The following is a 24,301-nucleotide window of genomic DNA, read 5'->3' on the forward strand; positions in this document are numbered from 1 at the left end:
TGGCTTGTCCCACACCTCAAATTCATCACAGGGGTCCTGGCTCCTCTCCCCCTGGACAACCGCCCCCCCACCTCAAGATTAAGATTCCCTGCCACCCTTGGATTTGTGGCAATTTCTCCTCCCAGCTACATACTGGTACCCAGTCACTATTCAACACTTTGATTGGCGTATGAATTCAGAGGGGGAACACACCTCCAGTAAAGTTGGGTGAACCAGGGCTTGCAAATGTCTTCGAGGCATCCAGACAGGAGCAACCCTGGTTGAGGCTAGCACACGAGTGCTCTCAGAGACCATGCATAAGGGCCTTGAGTGCCAATCTAAGGAACTCGAATTTGAACTTGATCCTGACAGCACTGGGTAGCCAGGGAAGGTTTTAGACAGAAAGTGATGTGATCACATTTGCTTTTGAGAAAGCCCAGGGTAGAAGAGGGACCTAGACCAGAGGCAGGAAAAACAGGCTGGAGGCTGTTCTCCCAGTCAAGAGACTACTGAGGTGAAACTGTGATGTATGCAGAAAGAAAGGGATGGATGGGGACTTTTCAGATATCCCTGCCCTGGCTGCCTACAGGTTGGCCCTGGGAAGCTCATTTGGTGACATGGTGGCTCAGTGGTAAAAGAATCCGCCTGCCAATGCAGGAGAGACCGGTTGGATCCCTGGGTCAGAAAGATCCTTTGGAGGAGGAAATGACAACCCACTCTGGTATTCTTGCCTAGTGAATCCCATGGACAGAGATGCCCGGCGGGCTGCAGTCTGTGGTGTCGCAAAAGAGTCAGACACGACTGAGCACGCACGCACAGTTGTTTTATCATTGCCTCGTGAGTTATTACTTCTGAAGATGATGCACAGTGCTTTTCAGGGTGGGGAAACTCTTAACTTGGAATTCATTTAATTCTAAAATGAGAGTGGTTGTATGGGGGTGTTTATTTCTCATAGCAAAAATAATACAAACTCCTCGCAGAACAATTATAGCATGCAGAAAATTAAAAAGAAATTAAAGAATAGCTGAAATTTAACTTGCCTGGGATAATAACTTGATGAATAATCATTATTCAACAAATACTTGTTAAGCACCTACTATGTGCCAAGTATGTGCCAAGTGTGAGCCACTAGGGATTCAGTGGTGATCAAAACACAAAATTTCTGTCCTCATGGAACTCACAGTCTACCAAAACTGATGTGCTTATATTTACTTGGAATCATCTCTAGATTACTTATAAAGCCTCAGTTCAGTTCAGTCGCTCAGTCGTGTCTGACTCTTTGCGACCCCATGCATTGCAGCACACCAGGCCTCCCTGACATCACCAACTCCCGGAGTTTACTCAAACTCACGCCCATTGAGTCAGTGATGCCATCCAGCCATCTCATCCTCTGTCGTCCCCTTCTCCTCCTGCCCCCAATCCCTCCCAGCATCAGGGTCTTTTCCACTGAGTCAACTCTTCGCATGAGATGGCCAAAGTATTGGAGTTTCAGTTTCAGCATCAGTCCTTCCAATGAACACCCAGGACTGATCTCTTTTAGGATGGACTGGTTGGATCTCCTTGCAGTCCAAGGGACTCTCAAGAGTCTTCTCCAACACCACAGTTCAAAAGCATCAACTCTTTGGCGCTCAGCTTTCTTCAAGCCCTAGTACAATGCAAAAGCTAAGTAAACCATCATAAATACAATGTAAATGCTATGTTAATAGTTGGCAACATGTAGTGAGTTCAAGTTTTACCTTTTGGAACTTGTTGAAAAAAAATTTTTTTCAAAATATTTTTGATCCACGATTGCTTGAATCCACAGATTCAAGCATGGTTATGGAGGGCCAACTGTATATCGTAAGCATCTTGCTTGGCTTGCTCCATCCTTTACAGGAAATCAGTGGGGGGATCAATAGTGCCACTTCTTGAAGCCTTCCCAGTCAGAACTGAGGAGACAAGTGCCCCCAGCAGCAAAGAAATGTCCTGCATTTGCACTAGATATCTTCACTGGGTGGAGAAGCTGTGGCCCAGAGACATCGTGACCTGCCCTTGGTCACAGAGCAAACCCCCAAGCCTCTCTCCCAGGCAGCATCTGTCTCAGTGTGGGACTTGGCTTCTGGGCTGAGGGGTGTGCTGTTCCCACCTGCTGAGCTCAGCTCTGTGGATCCTGATTTCAACATCAGGCCTCCCACTCCTTGCCTTGCCCTGGCGGCCACTTTGGATCTTCCCCAGACATTCCTCTGTGGCCTGTCTGCTCACGTCCAGAGACCCCGGGGGTGGGGGACACCTGGGACCACAGTGCAGGAGTGAGGGAGGTCACTGGATCCTCTGGGCTGCCTGAGCAGAAAGCATGGGGCTGGAGAGGAGCAGGCACTTGGTGGGGGGCTGCTGTTCTCTTCCACAGGACTGTCAGGAGATGCGGGTGGGCAGAGCACCAGAGGACGCAGGGTTCCTGGTGAGATTTAATGGGCTTAGGAAGTTCATAAAACTGCTGTACTGCTGCCCAAGATGCACTGAGGTGCTTGGGCATGCTTCTTAAGCACCCTCCTCTCTTCTTACCTATCACAGCTCCCCAGAACCAAGAGGGCCTCAGAAACCATAAGCCTACCATTGCGGGAATCCCCTCTGCAACTCTCCATCCTCAACTTATACACCTTGAATGACAAGGTGCTCACTGCCAACATGGGCAACCTGTCAGGAGCTCCTTCCTTCTTTTGAGCCCAAGCCTATCTTCTTTTGATGCCCCCATCTATCTTCCTGGTGCACGTGACCCCGCCCCCCCCCCCCCCCGCACACTGTGGATGAGGAAAGGATAAAGGTCCAGGGTCTGGCCCCCAACCTCCCTGTGAGCAGGGGGAAGAATAGAGTGGGGCAGGCCCTCCCCATCTGAATTCCAGCTCATAGAAAGAGACAGTGAACGGCCAAGAGCCCTTTAGAATGGTAAATCCTCATGTGTCTAGGACTTCACAGTTTGCAGAACACACCCTTGACATTACCGTTGATGGAAACACAACACTGGGAGAGATGGCTTGGGACTCTGGAATAAGCCAGAAGCCCTGGATCTAGTCTTGTCTCTACCACTAACTGGCTGTGTGACTGGAGGAAGCCCTGGTCCCTCTCTGAGCCTCAGTTTCCTCAACTGAAAATTAAGACTAGGCTCTCTACTCCAGTGCTAAATGAGTTGGTGGTTCCAAACACGCGAGCAGAGGCTCTGTAGGGAAAGGCGCTGCATGTAACAGGCTGTGCAGGTTGCCGGGCACCCTGGGGTCAAGTGGTTGTTGGGGCAGCCTGATTCAGCCTTGCCGGCCTCCACCCGCCCCAGCCTTGAGTCAGAGTGTCCAGACTGAAATCCTTCCCCCATCTGAGCTCCATTTCTTCCTCCAGAATGGAGGATAGCACCCTCCTGGTGCGTGTGCAAGCCTTTGTCTGGGGAGCATCAGAAGTGAAGTTGGCCACCCCAGCCCAGATAAGGAGGTGTGTCGCCCAGCCAGGCAGGCAGAGAGACCAACAGCTACAGCAGGAAGGGAAATTGCTTTTCCAACTGCAGGGAGCTCACGTCAGATCCAACTGGGGGGCTGTCCGGAAGCCGCCGCCCCCCCCCCCCGTCAAAGTTGTGTCCTGGGAGAAGCAATAAAACCCCAGGAGTGCTGAGGCACGGACATTCGAGCTTCCTTGGCCGTCCCATCCCTTCAAAGGCGACTCCAAAAATCAATGGGAAGAGATTCATTAGGGGCCTGGGTGGCGAGCTCCTCACCACCTCTGGCAGCCCCTTTGTTTGCTGACCTGAGCTTCCTGTCTACACAGGCAGCTTCCACTGAGAAACATCCCATGCTCTTGCAGACAGCACGTCAGGGACCCAGTCTCTGAGCAGCATCAGAGAACAGAAGCAGGGAACCACAGACCCTACTGTTCACTCATTCATTCCCTCATTCTTTTATTCATTCAGGTAGCTGGTCCATGCTTCATTCACACAGCAGATGTCAAGCATCTGCTTGGCATAGTTTAGATCCTATCGATAAAACATGGTACAAAACAGACAAAAGTCCCTGTTGACAGGGAGCTTGACTTCTAGCAAGGGAGACAGGGGTACCAAGAGAAATAATTGGAATAATTGATCATCAATTAAGGAGGAGCCTAAGTCAAAGCGGAGTGGTAGACACTGAGGAGGGCCTGCAGCTTTGAGCAGAGTGGTTGAGCAAGGCTTCCTGAGACTCAAGTGTCCCTTGGGTGGAGGCCTGCAGGAGGTGGGAAGTGAGTCTGGGCACCTGGAAAAGAGTGCTGGGGGCGTCCGCAGTCTGAAGTCAGGGAGACTGGAGGGAAGTGAGGTCGGGGAGGTAACAGGGACCCTGGTCAGTCTGTCTTGTGGGCCATCATAAAGATGTGGAATTTTGCAACTGATTGAGCCAGAGCGGTTTAAGCAGAGGAATGATGAGCTGTGAACTTGGGTTTCGGCAGCATCGCCGTGTGCATCAGTTTGTGGAGACGTCATAACAAAGTGGCCCAGGAGTAGCCTAAACAACAAGGGTTGTTTTGTCTCGCGACTCTGGAGGCCAGAAGTCTGAGATCCATGTGTTGTGGTGGCGGGGCTGTGTTCCCTTAGAAGGCACGCGGGAAGGACCTCTGCCAGGCTTCTCTCTTGGCCTCTGGTAGTTTCCCGGCTCCTGAGAGCAGAACTCCAGTCCTCACACAGCACTTTCCCTGTGTGCATGTCTGTCTCTGTGTCCAAATTTCTACTTTTTATCAAAACACCAGCCATATGGGGTTAGCTGCTGCTGCTGTTTAGTCACTGAGTCGTGTCTGGCTCTTTGCGACCCCATGGACTGTAGCCCACCAGACTCCTCTGTCCATGTAATTTTCCAGGCAAGAATACTGGAATGGGTTGTCATTTCCTTCTCTAGTGGATCTTCCCAACCCAGGGATCAAACCGACATCTCCTTCATTGGCAGATGGACTCTTTACCACTGAGCCACCTGGGAAGCCCTCTAACATTAGGGTCCACCCTAATGAACTCATTTTAACTCGATCATCTGCTGTCCTGTTTCCAGAAAAGGTCATATTTACAGGTACTGGGGATTAGCACTTCAGCATCTTTTGGGGATGTGGGGACCCACAACCCTGTGGCCTCTCAACCTCTTGAGAATGATCGCTGTTATCTCTTTGGTCCTCCCCGGCACCTGGTACTTGCTGGCCTCACTCCTATTTTACAAAGGAGGAGGCAGAGGTCCAAGGAAGCCAAAGTGACTTGTCCAAGGCCATCAGCTAGTCAGGGCTTGTTTCCTAAGGTTTGGCCTCCAAATCCAGGCACATCTCCTCCCTCCACAACTCCTCAGCTAGCAGGGACGTGGTCAGTGCCTTCCGGCCTTGCTGAGACCCCTCCGACCTTTCTGTGTAGCTGAGAGGCTGTGGACATCCCCATGACGTGGGCAGACAGCCTGGGTGTGGCTGCCTTCCCGGCTGCGTGGGTGGAGGGGCAGGCAGCAGATCTTAAAGACAGAAGCCACCTGAGGGCCCATGTCAGGCCTAGTTTCTGGGTTCCCTCCCCCATCCTCTCTCCTCCTCTAGTCTGGCAGGAGGCTTTCCTGGATCCCCGATAACCTCACAACCATGGGGCTTCTCAGAGGTGCCGATCGAGTGTGGGGCAGGGGTTGGTTTTGTTTTCTTAACCAAATGATTATAAGATTTGGGCTGATGCCAAATACAGACTGCTGGGAATGCAGCCTGAGTGGGGGATGAGGGCCCCACTGTGGGATACATCCAGGAAGGGTGGGGAGCAGTGACAGGAGGTTCAGAGCCAGGGAAGTCTCATTCTCCACCGTCACCCCCATCCCCCACTTCAGGTGGAGGCCTGGACAAGCCAGAATGCAGGGTGGATGGTTAAATCGCACAGAGGCTAAACAGGAAAAAGAAATACAAAGAAAGTAGACATTTCCATATATGTAATATGGTGTGCTGGAAAGAATATGAGTCAGGGAGACACGACTCTTATCACAGTTCTAACTCACTGTGTGACTTTGATGATCACTCTCTGGAGTCCCATCTTGGGCATACAATCTGAAGGTTACTGGTGCAGACTTTATAGCCAGATGGCTGGTTAGTTTAAATCCTTCTGCCAGTTGTCTAACCCACTCTGTGCCTCACTATTCTCCTCTGCAGTGCGGAATTAATCATACTTCATCAGAGAGGCTTTGGGTGAGGATGGCATGTTGATACTTGGAAAGTGCCTAGAACTGTGCCTGGCACTAGCAGACACTCTGTCTCCAGGAGCTCTGTTTGACTGTAGACAGAGGAGAGGCCTGGAGCCAGCTTGGGACTCTCAGCTGGGTGTCCCCAGTGGGATCGTGCCCTCCCGCTGTCCCTCTGTGTGGATAGAGGCCCCAGGGCTGGCTGAGACACCTGCTCTGGCTAGCTGGGAGCCAGACCTCAGCTGAGCCTGCCTTCTTTGAGATTGTATGGGCAGAATCAAGGAGGCTGCCCAGGGTGAAGGAGGGAGGGAAAGAGGCAGAGGGAACAGGTTTAGTGAAGGACACGGGAGTTTGTGTCTTGACCCCTCAGAGGTGGGCAGAAGACCCAGGAGAAGGACGCTGAAGGCAGAGCCCCTGAATCAACTCACGCCCACAGTGCAGCTGCTTGAGTCTTCCTGGGGCAACTCAGCTGGCAATGAGACAAATGCCCCATGGCCAGTTATCCCCCATATGTGTATGTGCCTTTTCTAAACCCACTCCATGCCCCGCACGCCCCTCCATGCACCCCGAGAAGGCCCGGTTGTGTGGAGACAGATGGCCAAGCAGCTCCCAAGACCTGAGCTCACGCCGACCACACTCCCATGGACACCACCTGGGGCCTCCTTGTCTATTTCACTCTCCCTGCTGAGTGCTGGAGCCTGCATGGGTGACATCCTTGAGTCACTGGGATCCTTGTTGAAACCTGCTGAATCAGCAAGCCCTGCTTGAGGAAGACCTGGCTCGGGGTGACTCTGGGGTTCATTGTTCTGCTTCTCAGCCTCAGCTGTAGGGAACTGGGGCTTCTTCTGCCCCTAGCCACCTCCGCCTCCCCCCGCAAAGCTTTGCAGAGGAGGTGACCCTGCCTTGGGCCTGGGAACCACTTTTCCACTCACGGGGGACCTACATCCAGTGGCTTTGCTCTTTCATACTCATTGGCCTGGGCTGGGACAGGATCCAGGAGCCCATCCCTCTGGAGGTGAGCTGGGGAGGCCTGGAGGAAGCTCTTCCCACACCTCAGACTCCACCAAAGAGTCCGTCCCACTCCCCCCACCCCACCCCCCATGGCCTGGTTGGTCCTGTGGAGGTGGGTTCTACACAACAGGCTCCCCGGCTGGGTGAAATGTCCTCCCTCCCGCACCCTCCAGTGCAAGCCACGGCTGCCTTCCCGGCTGCAGTGCTGTGATTTATTGGCGGCTCCTCCTTGCCAGGGCCCACGGCAGGAGGAGTTCAAACACCCGCAAGAAAAGCCACCAGCTATTGATCCCCGAATCGGGCTTCCCAAGCGCTCCCGGGCATTCATCAAGGAGCCACGGTGCTGGGGCCGCAGCTCTCCCTTTCTTCTTCCTTTCTTCTGCCTCCCAAGTCCTTCCCCCGGGCTGTGCCCCCCTCGCCGAGGTCACTTAGAGAGCTCGCCGAGTGACTGCGTGCAGAGGTGGAGAGCGCCTTTGTCTGCTGCCTCTTTCCTGTAGATCCTTATCAAGGCAGGCGCCCAGGGGGTGGAGCGGGCCACTTTGGACCTCAGGCTTTTAAGAAAATCTTTGGAAGTTAGAGAAGTGGAGTTGGAATGTGGAATAAGTAGGGGGATGCCTTTCTGAAGCAGGAACTGGTTGGAGTGTCCATGTTTCTCTAGGCTCTGGGCTGTAGTATTAAGAGCTTGCTAACCAAGTGGGCCAGAGTGGGGCTGGAATGGGACCAAGCAGGTCTTGAAATTAGCATGTGAAAACCCTAGCTTTGGCCTGGAGGCCTTCTGTGCGGGCTGGTGAATGGATTCTTGAAAACAATTTGTTTTCCTAATTACATAAATCTGCTAACAGAGAATATTTACCTTTTTTTTTTTTCCTCTCACCTGGGGAAAATCTGTTGGTCCCAGGCCTGTGAAGTTTAAATAAGCATATCAATACTCTTCTCTCACCCTACCCTGGGGCTCCTTCGAGAATAGGTTCTGGGGAGAGCTGAGAGATGGGGGAGGGGAAGGGGTGGGATTGTTACTAGTTTCCCAGGCTGGGCCTCCAGGTCTGTATTCCTCAGGTAAATGTCTGCTCAGTTCCAGTCCAAATTCTGGTTCAACCTACAGGAGTGGTTTTTCTGAATTCAGTGCCTAGAGCCACATAGGTACCGATATATACAGAGTATTTCAAGAATGAATCCGGAAGTTCCAAATATTAGGGTCCTTGGTGGCTCCGAAGGCACTAAGGATCAGGCAAATATTGTGAACTATCATTGCACAGAACTTCTGGGTGGAAAGAACCCAGAAGACGGGTGTCCCGGTTATTTGAGGTCTTGGTGACTTGGGTTCTGTATAATCGAGGTTTAAGCCCTGACATCCTATTAAAACCAGATTTGTGTTTAAAAAAATGGGTCTTGAAGACATCCATTTCAATGTTTTCTTCTGAAAAATTGACCAAATTGCTGTGCCTCCTCTTCTTCTGGGTGTCACTGGCTGAGCACTGGGCTTTGGATAGGAGTCTGTGTTCTATAGGATCTGCAAAGCAAACTGGGCCAACCAGAAGAGAAAAATGGGAGGGTCTTCACTGGCCATAAGGCTCTTCCCTCATGGGCTCTCAAACCCCTTTGTGGCTGCTTGGGAAGGCAGGTCCTCCAATGGATGTCTCGGTGAATAAATGACTGTCCCTAAAGAAGCCATTGTAACTCAGGATGAGGGAAGGCTCCTCCGAGGATGGGAGACTAAGCAAAGCCTGGAATTTGGACAGAGCAAGAAAGTCCTTACCCTGGCTGCCCCCGGGTTGGCCCTGCAGGAAGGTGATGCCAATTAATCTCTCTTGCAGGAAGCTAGTTCTTGTCCAAAGGCAGCAAGTTATGAAGTATGAATTAATCCATTTAACCAGCCCCTCGGAGGGAAAGCCCATGACAACTGCATTTCCAAATGCCATCTCTGAAAGTGATATTTCAAGTGGCAGTGGGTGGGATTAGAGCCTGCTAACGATTTATGTCAAATAGGGAGCAAGAACATAATTTCTAGATAAGTGATTTGTTTCAGGCACTTGCAGGGCTGGCAGTAGGACAGACAGGAAGGTTTCGGGGCCAGCCAGAGCTCAGACTGAAAATAGGGGGCTGGTAATGGGGAATGAAGGAAGGAGAACAGGAGAAGCTAAGTCAAAGGCTAGCAGACCTGGTCAATTTCCCATGATGGCAAGGAGAGCAGTGCAGGAAAGTCTCACATAGAGGGGATTTTTCAAGACAATTCTGGCTGCCTCTCATTAGAGTGAAAGATGGGGCCCCGCTTACCTTCCTAATTGTTTGGGCAGTTAGGTCGCCATTCAAGAAACTTTCACTGCGAGAGGGCGGGGCTGGGGGAAAGGGGCTTAAAATAAAGTTTGTCCCAAAGAGGATCGTGGTGATGGAGTGCCCACGAAAGAAGGAGCGAAGAATCCTTTGGGGTGGCAGGGCGGCGTCTTGGTTTCCAGGGGTGTTCCAGGCTCAGCTTAGCGCCAGGAGCCCTTGCGACAGACAGGCTGGAAGGAAGAGGCCGCGGCCACCACAGGATGCAAAGTCAGAAGGCAGCAGCTCCCGGGGCGGGGCAGGGCCGCGCGCAGCCGCCACCCCCGGCTTCCCTACCGCTGGTTCCAGGGCACAGGGGCTCCCCGAAGTCAGCGAGCTCGAGCGTACGTGCGCCCGCTCACCCTGCCTCGGGAAATCCTAGAGGCGGCAGGGGCCTCTGTGCCAGGGAAGATGCTAGACCGCCTGCCTTCTCCGCCCCTTAGCCCGTTCCGAAAATCCTTTAAACCAGGTCACAATCCGGATGCCCCAGTCCCGCCCCGCCCCCTCTCCTCCCCCGGGGCCGAGGCCGCCTCCAGGCCTGCTCCCTCCTCCGCCCCCACCCGGCCTTGGACCCTTATTAGCATGACCACTTGGGAGGATTCTCCTGGGGGGCAGGAGACACCCTAAGTCATCCACCGCATGTGCCTTCCCGGCGGCCCCCTTGGGCGGCAGCGTTCCGGGAGACCCACTCGTACAAGTGTTGCTTCCAATTAATTGCCTGGGCGGGGGAGGGAAGGGGGCCTGTCGCCGCCCCCGCCCGGAGGCTGGAGCGCCGCTCGTCGGGTCGTGCGTTCGCTCAGCGGCGGCGTGCACCAGCACCACCCCTGCGTGCAAGTTTGAAATGTGAGCTGCCTCGGATTCATACTCGCTCGCGCTCCCTCGCAGCAAAGTGGCTGGGCCGACGGTCTGCGCGCGCGAGTGAGTGCGGGCGGCGGGCTGCGGGGCGGGGGTGCGGACGGCGAGACTAGCGGGGCGGGGAGGGCGCGCGCGAGCCAGGGCTCCCTAGAGACACCGAGGCAGGTCTGCTAGCCTTTCATCTTCCTCCCGCGCTCCTCCTCCTCCTTCCCCTCCCCCAGCCGCGGCGCGCCCGGCCTCCCCGGAGCCCCCAGCCCCACGCGGACGCAAGCAGGGTGGGTGGTCGCGCCGGCGGGGTGCGGGAGCGCCGCGCAGGGCGCGGGCCGTGGGAAGTTTCGCCGGCGCACCCTGTGCGCCCCCGCCCCCCGCGCGCCCCCGGCCCATCCCCGTCCCCGGAGGGCTGTCGCTTGCGCCCGGGTGCGCGGCTGGCTGCCTCCTCGGCGGCGGCGGCCCCATTAGCAGAGCCTCCGACTGTGATTGGCTTCGCCCGGGAAGCTGGAGACGGGCGATGAATAATTGATGTGTGCGGTGCGGTAGCCGGACGGCGGCGGCGGTGGCGGGCAGCAGCGAGCGGGAGCGCGGGAGCCGAAGCGCCCTCGGAGCGGGCAGCGCGGAGCGAGCGGGCGCCGGAGCCGCCCGGGCCCCCGCGCCGCCGCCGCCGCCCCGGCGCGGAGCGGGGATGCAGGCGGCGCCCGCTGCCTGCGCGCAGCCTTTGTTCCGCGCCGGCTGAACCCTGCCCGGAGTCGCTCGCTGCGGCCGCCCCCGGCCGGGCCCCAGCCCGCTGCGGGCGCCAGGGCGGGATCGCGGCCGGTGCAACTTCCAGGTAAGTGCGGGACTGGAGGGGTCGGCGCCGGGGCGCCCGCGGGTCGGGCCGGGCTCCCTCCGGGAGCGGGAGTGAGTGTGCGTGCCTGTGTGTGACAGAGAAGGGCCGGTGCATTGTGGGTAGCGCCGTGTGCTGCATGGTGTCAGCCCGAGGCTTGGCCGCGAGTGGCACCGGCGTGCACCGGGCCGTTTTGTGCGCTCAGACAGGGGGCCCTCATTCTCTCTGGGGCCCGGGGCCAGGTGGCTTCCCCTCCCACCACCCCCACCACTCCCGAAGGTGAATTGTTGGCTCTCCAGCAGACATTTTACAAGGCTGCGTCCTCAATTGGCGGCTTCTATTGCAAATAGCTGAATGGGCCAGGAAGCCTTCCGCGGAGGCAGCGGCCGAGGGTCCTTAACTTCAAGCTGCTGCTTTGTCAGGATGCAGCCCTGATGCTGACAGCGCCCAGAGACCCCGATGGGCGCTGGTGGTGCCCCCATTGCTGCCGGGTGCCCTTCGGAGAGGTGGTGGGCACAGAGCATACTTCTGACAAGTGTTTGCTGGGAGGCGGGCTGGAGGAGGAGAAATGTTTACACCAGAGAGCCTGGAAGGGGCCTTTCTGTGGTGCCTGACACCAGGCTGTGAAGATCTCATTTAAGACCTTGGAGAGAGGGTTTCTCAGAGGACTGCCTGGGCTGAAGGTCTGTCTCTGTGGTCAGGAGTACGTGGTTTTGGTGTTGGGGAAATCTTACAAGCCTTGGCGCCTGGTGCACTAGATAAGCCCCTATTCTTGAGTCCAACTGAAAGCTGGCTTGGGTGGTACTAGGAGAGGTCAGGCTGTCTTTCCCTGTCTTTCCCTCCGTTTGCACTACAGATGGGCTCCAGGAGACCATCACTGTCAGGATGGAGACCTAGGTTCCCTACCCTTGACCATCAGGCTGGACTGGCAGATGGTTACTAGGCATGGCTGGAAACTCCTCCCGCAGGAAGGTCTTGTGAGGCAGCTAGCAAGGAGTTGGCACCAGAGAGCTTCTTAAATGGCCCATCCTTGAGAGTGGGCCAGAAATCCAATTGGGGAGGGATTTGGAGTGGGCAGGGTGATGGCTCCCTGAGATCAGGGTGACCCCAGATGGTTTATAGGGACTCAGCCCCTTCCACTTCTGAGGCTTTGGGCTGGAAGGTCGTCTCCCATCCGCTGCAGAGTAGAAAGCCCTATCCCACAACAGGAGGTGTAGGGAGGTGAGCCTTGAAGTCCACGTGGCTACTAGTAAGCCTGTTCCCCTTTTTTTGTGTGCATTAACCAGGCGGTGACTACCCCCACAGCTAGCAGGATTCAAGTCCCCTCCTGAACTATTTTTACCCTGAACTTCCTTAGTGAGAAACCACCAAACAGTGATGCTTTGGTGAGAATCTGGGTCTTTACCGGAAGCAGCAGCCTGCACAGAGTTTGAGACTTGCTTCACTCTGCCGTCTCTGCTCCCCTGCACAGCCACGTCCTCAGCAAGAACCCCTTTGCCTCTTGCTCTCTCTCTCACCTCCTGGTTCTTCCCACAGCCTGTGTGCTCAGGGACTCGGGAGCCCCATTTCAGCTGGAAAAACTGATGTCCCCGGGCCGGGACCACCCAGTAGGGGACAGAGGAAGCCAGTCATAACTGTGACCAGAGGGTGGCCTTGACTGTGAGCTCCTTGAAGGCAGGAGCTGTATGTTACTCATCCCAGTATAGCCTGGTGCCAGCCACCATGCCTGGCAGGTGGTAAGCACTCAGTGACTCCTGAGGGAGTGCGTGAGCAGTTAGCTGGTCCTGTGCTGCTTTCCTCTGTTGGAGTGGGGAGGTGATGGAGAGATTGAAAGCATGCTTCTGGTTGTAAGTCAGTGTTGGCTGAGGCCAAGCTCAGTCCCTGGGAACTCTGAGATGAGTTCCAGGTCTGCTGTTAGCCAGTCAGACTGAAGATGCCCACAGATGTTCAACCAGAACCCTACCTGGGAGCTTTCTGGGTCACACCCTGGGGAATGAGGATGGCAGAGCTCCGTTTAGAACCGCACTGTGGAGTATGATAGCTACGAAGCACATGTGGCTGTTTGTACACTTAATTACAAGTTTAGTTTCTCATTTGCACCAGCCACGTTTCAAATGGTCAACAGCCACATGTGGCTAGTGGCTACCAGACTGGGTAGGTCAGATCATAGAATATTTCCACTGGGGCCGAAAGTTCCACTGGATGTCTCTGGCCTGGAAGGATGGAGATGTAGGACAGATGAGGTGAGGATGTTAGACAGTGGGACAGTGCAGGAGGAGTCCATAGGATGCAGGGACCTTCCGTTTTCCAACAGCCTCCCAGTAAGGGGAGTATAGACAAGCCAGGTGCTCCCACTTAGCATGGGAGAAGGCTGAGATTCAGTTCTGCCCAAGGTCACCTAGTGAGTGGCATGAGCCCCAGGTCTCTGACTCCTCCGCCAGAGCACTCCCACCCAGCAGAGGTCAGCCAGGGGTCACGGGTGGGCAGCGGTCCCCGGAGCAGCCTCAGACCTCCCCAAGGACTGTCTTGGTGCCCGGTAGGCGTCAGTCTTTGTGAAGTCATCCATCGATCGGGCGGGAGAGCCAGCTCAGCCTCACGTCCCCAGGAACAGAGAGTTCTCTGCTGGCAGAGCTGGAAGGAGAGGGAGACAGGCTCTCCAGGCGAGGGAGGTGTTTAACTTGATGGATGCGGCTTTAGTCCCAAGGGAGAGGAGGCTCTTCTCCACAGGGGAGGACCCTGTGGCCACGTTCATCAGCTCCACCCCAGAGGGAAATGTGCAGGCCCCAGCCAGGGCTGGGAAGGAGAAGGATCGAGGGCCATCTGGCTGGCACAGTATGCCCTTTGCTCCTATCCTGCCAGGGCCTGTGCCCCTCGTGTCATGGGGCATTCAAGGTGCCACCCTCTCCTTCGCTTTTCCTGAAGCCTCAGCTGCAGGAGAAAACTCTCCCAGGGCCCAGCAGAGAGGCAGCAGCCTCACAAGGGAGGCTGCTCAGGGAAAAACAAGGCCCCTACCCTCCAAGTATTTGCAGCCTCTCCCAGAGCTCCTGGGCCAGAGGGTTAAAGGGACTTCCTGCCCCCAGGTCACATGGCAGGGCAGGCTAGTGATGGAGCTAATGCCCACTCGTGGCCACCGCAGATCTCTGTCTGCTGTTTTGTTTTGTTTTTTTCTAAAAAAGAACTGTCTGCTGTTTTGAAGTTGAAGTTTATATGAGATTTCATTATGCTTTGCTTCACTTTCCTCCTCCAGCCCTGTTAGATCACTTTGTCTCTGGCCTTGTCCTGAGGTATCCTGAGGTGTCCACCTCCTGTGAACAGCAGGCCTCACTGTAGCCTCTGGCTCCCCTGGGGCCTGAGCTGACTGAAGGGGGAAGTTTCAAGAGGGGCTGGCCCTCTGCCAGGGACCCCAGCACACCCAAAAGAAGCTCCTCAAGGCACATCCAGGGGAGCTTGAGAGATGAGAGGAGCTTTGGGGAAAACCCCAGGTTCCCAATCCCCTTGAGTGAAGTGGGGGCGATGTTCAGGGCCTCTGCTTGCTGAGCCTTTCCCGAGGTGGGCCACCTGGGGATGCTCACATGCTCTTGGTCCCCAGTATCTGATGTGTTGTGTGCCCTTCACACCTGACTGACAGAGCTAGGCTCTGCCTCGGGCACCCAGAGCGTCAGGCTGGGCTAGCCAAGTAGCCCCAGACAGGCACAGATTCCTGCTTGGAGCCCCGAGATCCTTTTGGGTTCTCCGACTGTCCCCACCTACCCTGGGGCAGAGGCAGGCCCTCCAAGTTCCTGGCCTGGGGCTGTAGTTGGTTCTTTGTGCATATTTGGTGAATGAAGATCAGGCCTTTGGCCAGGACACCCACATTCCCTGAAGTTGCGACTCCCCAGTCACCCTGGAGATTCGGTAGCTCTGGGGTACATCCCAGCCTCTGTGTTCTGGCTTTGGTTCAGATAATTCCCATACCACTGGTGGCAGCATGGCTCCAGGGCCTAGCGTTCAAGTGGTAACATCTATGATCTGGTGCCAAATTAGTGTGACCTTTGGCAAGTCACTTCCCCTCTGGGGGCCTGTGTTCTCATCTCTTCTAAGAACATTGCCCTGTGTCTCAGCTCTGAATGGTAGACTCCACTCCAGGAGTTAAACTACTGGAGTCTTGAGCTAGAATGAACAGGAGACTGATAAAGGCTTGGTCCTGCCTGTGGGTGCTACCTACCCCCAGCATCTGAGGATGCAGCGGGTGATAGTAAGGGATGCTGGGATGAGGAGAATTGAGTGAATTGAGTCTTATGTTCCACGCTGTAGGAGCTGGAAAAGGAGGAAGGGAAAGTGGTGACTTCGGGACTGGGATAGCCTGAAACTTCCCAGGCGGTCCTTGAGTTTGGAAATGGGTAGGATTTGGGGTCTTGGGTGAGAAAGGGAATGAATTTCAGCCGGGACACCTAGGGAGGTGGTTCCTCCAGGTGAAGCAACAGAGACGAGTACAGGAAGTGGAGCCATTGCTGAAACAGATCTTATCCCAGGAGCTCAGGTCTGATCCCCAGGGGAGGGGAGAGCTAGGGAGGAGCCAGGGAGACCTGTGGGACTCCAAGGGCTTCCGGGAGCAGGGATGCTGCTGGCTTGAGGCAGGAATCCGTGCAGGGAAGTGGGAGAGCCCTGCGAGGTCGGAGCTCTGCTGCGGGAATGTCCCTGCCTCTGCTGACGCAATGGAAAGCCTGTCATGTTGCAGGGTTCCTGTTCTGCGGTTGCCCGTGGTGGGGGGCCAGGGCAGCCAGCTCTTCTGAGGAGCTTTGGGAACTTGGTGGAACTTGTCCAGGCCTCCCCTCTGCTCTCTCCTGGAAAAAAAAGAGAGAACCTTGTTTGTGGAATCTGCCCCTAGTCCCTCGGGGGTTACAGCCACGCCCTGGGAGGGTTTAAATCTCTGTGGGCGGTTCCCTGGGGCTGGGACTGGAGGGGACAGGGGACAACCTCTAAACTGGCCTCACACCCTCTCAGTGCCCCCTCTGGGCAGAGCCTGAGGCAGCTGGTGATTTATAGGCACCCTGTCCACCTCCCGAGAGTGTGATCCGTTTAGCAGATTCATAGCTGTGCTCGGAAGCCTTAGAGCATCTGGTTTAGACCCTATGTGTGGGAGGGAGGCTGTGGAAAATGGGGGGCCACATTTCAGAGGGGAGGGCAGAAAAGCCCCGGGAAGAGCCCCTCTTTCTACCATCTCCTCTCCACCCTACTGCTTCCAGGCCCACCAGCCAGCAGACCTTCCCTAGACCGCTGCCCCCAGCACGCGCGCACACACACACACACACACACGCACACACACACACACACACACACACACACACACGACCTGTCTGCTGGTGGTTTATTTCATTTCTTTATTCATCTTGGACCCTTGTCCACCAGGTGTCATCCCCACTGGAAAGTGTGTTTGTTGCTTGGTCATGTCCGACTTTGTGACCCCACAGACTGTAGTCTGCCAGGCTCCTCTGTCCATAGAATTTTCCAGGCAAGAACACTGGAGTGGGTTACCATTTCCTTCTCCTGGGGATCTTCCCGATCCAGGGATCAAACCTGGATTGCAGGCGGATTCTTTACCCACGGAGCCACCAGGGCAACCCCTGTCATCCCCACTAGCTTGTACATTGCTAGACAGGCCATCCGTGACTTGTATCAGTGCTGGGTGCTCAATATATGTCTCTTAAATGACCAGCCCAGGCTTAGGTGCGGGTCGCAGCGAAGGCAGTCACCCAGGAAGAAAAGGAGAGTTCCAAGCTCTCAGGCCAGCTCTGGCTTCCCAAGGTGACCCTGCGATGTGCGGGAGCCCTCATCCTTCGGGGATCCCACCTATAGGAAGAATCACTGGGTTTACTGTGCTGTCTGATAGAAAGGCCACTAGCCATGGGTGGCTATTTAAGTGTATGTTGGATGAAATTAAATGAAATTCAGTGTTCAGGCCCTCAATCACACAGGTCATATTCAAGTTCTCAGTAGCCCCATGGGGCTGGTGGCTACCATATTGGGCAGAAGTGGTTGAACATTTCCATCATCACAGAAGATTCTGTTGGACAGTGCTAGAGGGTGTCTAAGGGACCTTGCAGCTCTGTCACTGCGGATCTATAGGGAGGCTGGGTCCCATGGTCTCTGCCTGCCTCCTGCTAGGAGCTGCCGCCCCTCCCTCCATGCACAGGGCCCTGGACTTTCCCCGCTGTTCTTTCTGTGAATCACCGGGCCCCGCAGGACTTCCCTGTTTCACCCCACCCCCACCCCGGGCTCTTCATCAAGGCCTCCCAGCGTCCTTCCCAAGACAGCATCAGGGGAGTAATTATGAAACCCACATCTGTCATTTACTGGGTGACTTTGGGCAAGTCACTTAACTTCTCCAAGTCTCTGTCTCCTAAATTAATAAAACAGAGCTGCCCACGGCAGGGAGTAGGTGAGAAGGGCTTTGGGCGCTTAGTGTCTGGCACATAGGAATTGCTCATTGAGTGGCAACTCTCATTACTCTCAGGTTTTGACTTAATACCCTCGAGGCATATGATCAGCTTCCAGACCAGCTGGGCTCAGGGTTTCTCTTGAGTTCTCCAGCCCAAGAGCTTGGGTCCCACCACACCTCAGGCCTCAGTTCCTTGTCTGTAAGGAACTGCTTGTACTGTGTGTTGTGACCAGAGACCCAGCCGTGCAGGGCAGAGGGCAGGCTGTCCAGGGGCCCCTGCCCCCGTCCTGCGTGGCTGCTGTAACAGGGGAACCTGCCAGGGATGCCAGTGTGCCTGCCACTCGTTCTGTCCTGAGAAGTGCCTGGGCTGCCCTGGAGGCAGCTGTCTGTGTCCTAGCCCTGGAGGAAGGGTGGGGGGCCAGAATAGGTGACCACTTTCATTTCCCTCTTGGTAAAGGAGCTGTACGCTACATTAGAGGACTCCTGAAGCCCTCTAAGCGGCTTGTCCAAGAATGTCTCCCTTCTGAGGTCCACGGATAGTTTGTTGGGGTCCATGAGCCCCCAGCCTGTGTGGAGTGCATTTGCTAGGTGGAGGGTCTGTGAGCTGCATTGTGTGGAGGTGCCTTCAGGGGCCAGTAGCCCAGCAGGAGGTGGGTTGGCAGGCTAAGGCCCACGGGTCCAGGCCCAGCTTCAGCTGTCCGGAGGGCTCCCAGAAGGACACTCAGGGAAAAGAAATCCTCGGAGTTGCGGGAGGTCCCAGGAGCCAGTGAGTTGATTTGTCTCATACCTTAGGGCTTGACAACAGCTGGGTGCTGCGTGCTGGACTCTGGAAGCCTGGACAGCATCAGGCCCAGCCTCGGAGTCTGAGGCAGCCACAGTCTTGGGGATCAGACCTCATGCACCCGGGGCTGCAGGGCTGGGTCATGTGGCTTCCTAGGGATGCGTCTACTTGGGGAGAGTTTTTAGAGGAGGTGAGGGCTGGATATTCCCAGAGAAGTGGGTATGGGGAGGCGTTGCGGGTGGGGAGGGCATGGTCTTCCCATGGCTCCCCACTATTAGGGACTGGAGGCCCTCACACCTCAGAGGCCACCCCCCACCCCCGGCCCTTCCATCTCTATTCACCAGCATCTCTCCCCCTTCTCTTCTGTTTGTTCCACACAAGGTCCTCTAACCCTCTCTAAGCCTCAGTTTCCTCATCTGTAAAATGGGGGAATAGCACCCATCTCATCAGGTCGTGGGAAGATTAAAGAGTATGTTCTAGCTGCAGCTTGGAACACAACTCTGGGACCTGCTCAGCCCTGAGTAGGCATCAGCTGTCCTTGCTGCTTTGTCATGGGTTTCCTTGTGCTTTGCTGGGCCCGTTCCTCTGGGGACACATCCTCCTGCTTCCCTGCCTCATAATCCTCCATCACAGCCCAAGTGTATCCACATGTTTCCCCATCTCACCAGCACCTGCACAGGGGTGCCTCTCCTCCCACACCAGCCCTGAACTGTCATGCATGCAGAATGCCCACCTCCCTACCCCCAGCCTGAGAAATCCTGGCGCCAACAGCCACCCACCCTTCCCTCCACCCTCTCCTTGGCCCCTGGCATAGGGCTCCCTCACTGTTTGCTGAGGGAAGCTTGTGGCTTTAACCCTCACGTGTGTCTGCTTTTCATTTGCCAGCATCAGGTCCCCAAAGTTGCTGGGCAGTTCTGGGAGGCCCTGGGTCAGGGGAGGACACACACCACCGTCCTGGGGGGGTGGGCGGTGCTCAGGGCAGTAACACCCAAAGCAGAGGAAACCCCCCGCCCCCCACCTTATTGGACCCAGGGCAGCCTTACCACTGGGTCTCTAATGACTTCTGCCCTAGGGAGACAGCCCAGCCTGTGGAGCTAGGCGCTCAGAGGTCAGCATCAGGACAGGAAGGCGAGCAAGGGCCAAGCAGTGGCTTCATTTTTTGAGCACAGGCCCTGGCTCCTCTTGGATCCTTGAAACAGAAATGGGTCCTCTGCTCTCGGCATGCCCCTGCCCCAAGGTGCCAGTGAGCAGAAGAGGGATCATCACCACCCATCCACCCTCCTGACCCCACCCTGCGCCCTGGGAGCCAGTCCCCACAGCCCACCCACCTCCCTGGAATTAAGCCTCCCAGCATCAGTCCTGTCAGGGGCTGGTAATCCTCTCAAAGCTTTGTGTGGTGGTATACCTTCTCTGAGAAATACGTTTGATGACCTGAATAAGATCTTTGTCCTCAGGTTACAGCCTCGCCATGGAGGTGTCCTCCCCAGTTGTGATGAATATGGCGGGGGGGGCGGGGGCTTCCCGGGGTGGGTCTGGCCACCCAGAGCCTGGGTTCCCCAGATGCCTCCCTGGCCTTAGACACCTGTTACCTGAAGCCTTGCTGGCACCCTACCCAGGTGGTCAGGAGCTTGTGATTCCCCTTTGCTGTGTGAGTTGCCTCTTCCGTAAAATGTGGGCCCCCTTCCTTTACAGGAGTCCTGCCAAGGCACTGCATTCATGCCCTCCACACGTGTGCACTCACTCATGCACGCGCCTGTGCCCTCTCTGGGCTCACTGTGAGGTTTGCCCGGGAATGTTTTATTTCCTCACGTTCATGAAGTGCATGTGTGCTCAGTCGTGTCTGATTCTGTGTGACCCCCTGGACTGTAACCTGCCAGGCTTCTCTGTCCATGGAATTCTCCAGGCAAGAATATTAGAGCAGGTTGCAGTTTCTTACTCCAGGGGGCTCTTCCCTAAACCCAAGGATCGAACCCACCTCCCCTGCGTTGGCAGGCAGATTCTTTGCCACTGCGCCATGGGGGAAGCCCCTCCAGTTCATGGCTGTAGCTCATTCAAGTGTGTATGTTCTGCATCCAAGTAGGCAAAAAGTACACATTAGTATGTTTTGAATGAATGAACGAACAAATGAAGAGTTGGCTCTCGGTTGATCATTGTGGGTCATGTGAAGAGAGACGGGCTTCCTGCCCTCTGGGAGCTTAAAGTCCTCAAATGAAGATGGCAGTGCTGGAAGACCCCAGGTGTGCAGGGCCGGATGTGAAGTGGGAGTGTGCCTGTTGCAGAAAAGTATAAGATGGAATGCTGGAGAATGTTACATGGGTTTTGCATCTGCGTACATACATCATGTACCCACGAGGTTGGACAGGCATGTGTCCATGTGGACACACACGGGACACACATTTAATGACTATTGGATGAGTGAATGTGATGGTGTTCTCGTGGGTTTGTGTAGATTTGTGAACTTGGGGGATGTTGAGAGTGTCCGTGATGTGGGAGGGGCACCATGGCATATGCGTGTAAGAATTAGCAAGTCCTGTTCCCTTTGGGGTAGGCAGGTGCCCACCGTGGTGGGTAGTGGCAGGGAGAGGCTGTGCAGCCAGCCCCTCCACTTCGCACTTGTGTGAACTCAGGTGAATTACTGAAGCTTTGAGATACCTCAGCCTCCACGGAAGCAGGGTGGTCACAGCAGTGACCTCCAGGTGGCTGTGAGCACCCCCCACATCCGTGTGCCTGGCACAGGGGATGCGTTTCATGAATGTTAGTTGTTATCATTATGCTGGGGTAGGAGGGATGGTCCCCCGATTGGCCTGGGGGCCAGGACAGAGGCAGTCACTGCATCTGGACCTTTCCTGCCCCTTCTCCCATGCAGGCACACCCTTAGCCCACTCAAACCAGAGGGAAGACACAGGGTTCTGAGAGGAGGCCCAATCCAAGGCTCTAGGGATTCTTCCTCCCCAGACACGGCTGAGGGCATCTGGCTCCACACCCTCTGCCTGCACCACTCGGGGACTGGAGGAGGGGCCTGGGAAGGCTCGTGGAGCCGACCCCAGAAGTCACTTCCCATCCTCCGGTAGCTGACTGGACCCTCCCAGACCTTCAGGAAAGGCGTCTCATGGTTTCCTGGTGAAATCAGCCCTGACTATCTACAGCTTCCTTCTGCCTGTCTCAGGGTGGCAGAAGAATTCTCTGTTCTCAGAGGTGCCTGCAAAGAGAGACTTTCAGATGGCCATTGTTTGAGAGCACAGTAGAGTCTGGAGACCATCAGGAAGTCACTTGCCTCTCGCGGCAAATGGGTGAATTTGCCCTGAGAGGGCAAATTGCCTCTCTGAAAAATGGGTGGTTGATTCCTGTCCTGCTTAGCACTGGGATGAGAGTCCAGACTGAGTCTCCAAGCCCTCACTGCCCCACCTCTCGGGCCCAGCGCCTCCCTTGGTTGGCCTGGCTCCTTCTCAAGCAGCCCTGGCTTCTGCCCGCCAGCTGCAGCCTCCTGTCAGCGGCTCTACAAGTTCACCTGGACCACTCTGCCCCTTTGGGGGGTTGTGCGGGGCCAGGTGGTCTTACCTTACACTTCCCACCCAGAGTCCTGACTTGAGGGTGCTCAATAAACAGAGGTCAGTGGTTGGCTCTGAGATGGGAGCAGGGAGTAAAAACATCTGATGTTTCTAGAGTGCTTCAGGGTCCAGAAGGATGCTTCCACTTGTGTGGCACCATCTCTCCCCTGGAACAGGGGATACAATTGCTGCCAACATTGGGCAGACACGGGGGCTGAGGGTGGGTGGGGGTTGTCGTGTGGTATTGAGGCTCCAGCTCTGGCCTCCCACCTTCAGAGTGCAAGCCTTTGGCCCGCCAGAGACCTTCCTGTCCCTTTCCTGACAGGGCCTGGAGGGTGGAGAGTCCAGACCATAGGATCCCAGGCTTGGTTAGGGGCTGAGAGGAGACCATGACTCTAAAAGGCAATCTACCTGCTAATCACCCAGCCTGCCCTGTGTAGACATGCGTGTCTGCACATGCGCACGTGCACACACATTAACTCATGGCCCTTGGGGGTCCCTCTCCACTTAGACAACTTCATTGTAGCTTAAATTCTCATTTTAGCCAACTTTGTTTTTAATGTTGAACAACTATCATTTGTTTGTATATCCTTCAGAAGCGAGGTCCCAGGGGAGAAGCAGTCTGTTTTTTTAAGCTGAATCCTGGAAGTCCAATTAGGAGTGATTGTTCCACTTCTAAGGTTTTACCAGCGGCTGCCTGCTATGCCCTGCTGAGCCCCTAATTAGGTAGCCAGGGCACCCCAGTTCATGGCCCAGCCCAACTGGGAGGTGGCCTGTTTGAGGGCCGGGCCAGGGCAAGTTCAGGGCCTGAACCCAGGCTCAGGAGGTCTTACAAGGGACAACAGGAAGGGTCTTCTCCATTCAGGACGGGGAAGGCTTACTGCTCTCCATCCCAGGGCTCTCACCGCCTTTGAGGACAACACGCAGGGCTCAACAACAGAGTCGAGGCACCCTGGGTTGGAGAAAGCCACCTCGTCGGGTCAGGGTGGGCTTCTTACCTACACTGTCGAGTGGTTTTCTTGCTCTAGGCATTGCGAGGTCAGCGGTGATAGGGCCCAGCCTGCCTGTCACCCGTTCACTGTTGATTCACCGAACTGGTTCGAGCCAGCTGTGGGCCACCACCATGCGGTATCACAGCCATGTGACACTCAACACTGTGGGGCCCAGGAGAGGAGGGTCCAGCCAGGTGAACCCCAGAAAGGCTTTCCTGGAGGGGGGCCGGGGCAGAACCATGAAATACAGAGAGTGGTTCAGACAGGTGTAGAGAACCAGGCGCCGCAAGGAGAGCTGGCAGAGGCAAGGGGCGTCGAGCCTGGAGGCTTTAGAAACCAAACACCTAGTGTTTTTGGCCAGAGTCGTGATCTTCAACACATTGCCTGGTGGTCTCTTTTGCTGGGGAAGAGGAGCATGTAGTAGCAAATAAACATATGCCCTCAGCCAAGCTCAGCCTGCAGCCTAGGGCTTTGTCGCGCTGCACACGCAGCTGGTGCCTGCTCGCTCCCTGCGGGGCGTTGGCCTCCAGCCTGGGCTGGCTGGGTCCTGTGGTGCCACGGAGTGCCCAGCCGCCTGGGAGGCACTGCCGCTGGCCCATCTCATGCCCGCTCCCTGCAGCCTCTGGGAGGTTCGGATTTCTGCCCACCGGGTGGGCGGCTCCCACCACCCCCACCCCGTTCTTCAGAGCACACAACTCACAGCGCTGCCCTGGTCCTGCCACCGGAGCCCCCCAGGTGCCATCTGCCACCCTGTTTCCAGGTGGCAGGTAGGCGGCCTTGGGGCAGGGGGGAGGAGACCGCAGGCAGATCCCAGATGGGGCAGGTGGTGCCTGGCCTGCCACCTGGCACCTGGGTTATCCCCACCTCCCTAGGAATGGATGAGGGCAGGGCTGGTGAAGGGTGGGTGGGTGGAAAGGGGTGTCCTCTCTCTTGGCATCTCTGCACACGTGAGCAGTAGGATCTGTCTGGCACCTCTGGAGCACCCGAGTATCTGACCACCTCTGTCTCGAGCTTGGCCATCCCCTCGGCGCCCCTGCCTGCCTCCCTGTGTCCCTACTCACTTGTGTCTCTCCATCCACACCTTCCATATCTCTCTCATTGTCCCTGCGTCCCTGGGTCCCTCTATGTCTCTCAGTTCTGAGCTGGTGAGGGTGTCTTTGCCGTCAGAAGCGCCTCCCCCCGACAATGAGTTGCTCTGCTTAATTTCATTTTCCCGGGGCTCCAACTCACAGAAATAAACCCTCCCTCCCAACCCCTGCACTTTTTTGATTTAACAAGCCTGCTGGAAAACAATAGTGATTTCCGCATCGATCATAAACAGAAGTGATTACCATACAATTACAGCCTGAACCGGCAGCCTCCATGCAATCACTGAGCCGCATTGTAAATAGGAAGACAATTGCCTGCAGAATTACCCCCAAATTGG

At 55.8% G+C, this 24,301-nt stretch overlaps 1 protein-coding gene across 6 annotated transcripts in view; it reads left to right on the plus strand.

The window, feature by feature from the left end:
- Positions 1 to 24,301, plus strand: part of ZMIZ1 (zinc finger MIZ-type containing 1) — a 171,643-nt gene that overhangs the window by 92,437 nt on the left and 54,905 nt on the right. The window contains exon 1 of one of the 6 annotated variants that reach the window (XM_043926016.1): positions 9,495 to 10,379. The exons of 4 other annotated variants lie outside the window; for them this stretch is intronic. The gene's annotated coding sequence lies outside the window, so the exon portion shown is untranslated. Of the gene's footprint in view, positions 1 to 9,494; positions 10,380 to 10,438; positions 11,140 to 24,301 lie in introns of those variants that run through there. One more of the 6 variants, XM_043926018.1, reaches the window with a different exon arrangement.

The sequence above is a fragment of the Cervus elaphus genome, chromosome 15 (genome assembly GCF_910594005.1).
Source record: "Cervus elaphus chromosome 15, mCerEla1.1, whole genome shotgun sequence".
In the NCBI taxonomy this organism is placed as follows: domain Eukaryota; kingdom Metazoa; phylum Chordata; class Mammalia; order Artiodactyla; family Cervidae; genus Cervus; species Cervus elaphus.